We start from the raw sequence: 1,622 nt of genomic DNA on the forward strand, positions 1-1,622 counted from the left end.
ATGCTGTATGTGATACATGTACACACACTGTATATATGCTGTATGTGATGCATGTACACACACTGTATATATGCTGTATGTACACACTGTATATATGCTGTATGTGATACATGTACACACTGTATATATGCTGTATGTACACACTGTATATATGCTGTATGTGATGCATGTACACACACTGTATATATGCTGTATGTGATGCATGTACACACACTGTATATATGCTGTATGTGATGCATGTACACGCACTGTATATATGCTGTATGTGATGCATGTACACACACTGTATATATGCTGTATGTGATACACGTACACACACTGTATATATGCTGTGTGATGCATGTACACACACTGTATATATGCTGTATGTGATGCATGTACACACTGTATATATGCTGTATGTACACACTGTATATATGCTGTATGTGATACATGTACACACTGTATATATGCTGTATGTGATGCATGTACACACACTGTATATATGCTGTATGTGATGCATGTACACACTGTATATATGCTGTATGTACACACTGTATATATGCTGTATGTGATACATGTACACACTGTATATATGCTGTATGTGATGCATGTACACACACTGTATATATGCTGTATGTGATGCATGTACACACTGTATATATGCTGTATGTGATGCATGTACACACACTGTATATATGCTGTATGTGATACATGTACACACTGTATATATGCTGTATGTGATGCATGTACACACTGTATATATGCTGTATGTGATGCATGTACACACACTGTATATATGCTGTATGTGATACATGTACACACACTGTATATATGCTGTATGTGATGCATGTACACACTGTATATATGCTGTATGTGATGCATGTACACACACTGTATATATGCTGTATGTGATACATGTACACACTGTATATATGCTGTATGTGATGCATGTACACACTGTATATATGCTGTATGTGATGCATGTACACACACTGTATATATGCTGTATGTGATGCATGTACACACTGTATATATGCTGTATGTGATGCATGTACACACACTGTATATATGCTGTATGTGATGCATGTACACACACTGTATATATGCTGTATGTGATGCATGTACACACTGTATATATGCTGTATGTGATGCATGTACACACTGTATATATGCTGTATGTGATGCATGTACACACTGTATATATGCTGTATGTGATGCATGTACACACTGTATATATGCTGTATGTGATGCATGTACACACTGTATATATGCTGTATGTGATGCATGTACACACTGTATATATGCTGTATGTGATGCATGTACACACTGTATATATGCTGTATGTGATGCATGTACACACTGTATATATGCTGTATGTGATGCATGTACACACACTGTATATATGCTGTATGTGATGTATGTACACACACTGTATATATGCTGTATGTGATGCATGTACACAGACTGTATTTATGGCTGGTTTGCTTGTACAAGTGAACAACAGGGGTCTGACACACTGGAAGCTCTCACATCTTTTGCAAATAAAATGTATTTTTGTCACCAAACCAACCTGTTTTTTGAAGGCAATGCTCCTACGTGGCCACAGGAGGGCAGCACCAAGCCAAGAATAGAAGAAAAGC

Source organism: Entelurus aequoreus, linkage group LG12 (assembly GCF_033978785.1).
Source record: "Entelurus aequoreus isolate RoL-2023_Sb linkage group LG12, RoL_Eaeq_v1.1, whole genome shotgun sequence".
NCBI lineage: Eukaryota > Metazoa > Chordata > Actinopteri > Syngnathiformes > Syngnathidae > Entelurus > Entelurus aequoreus.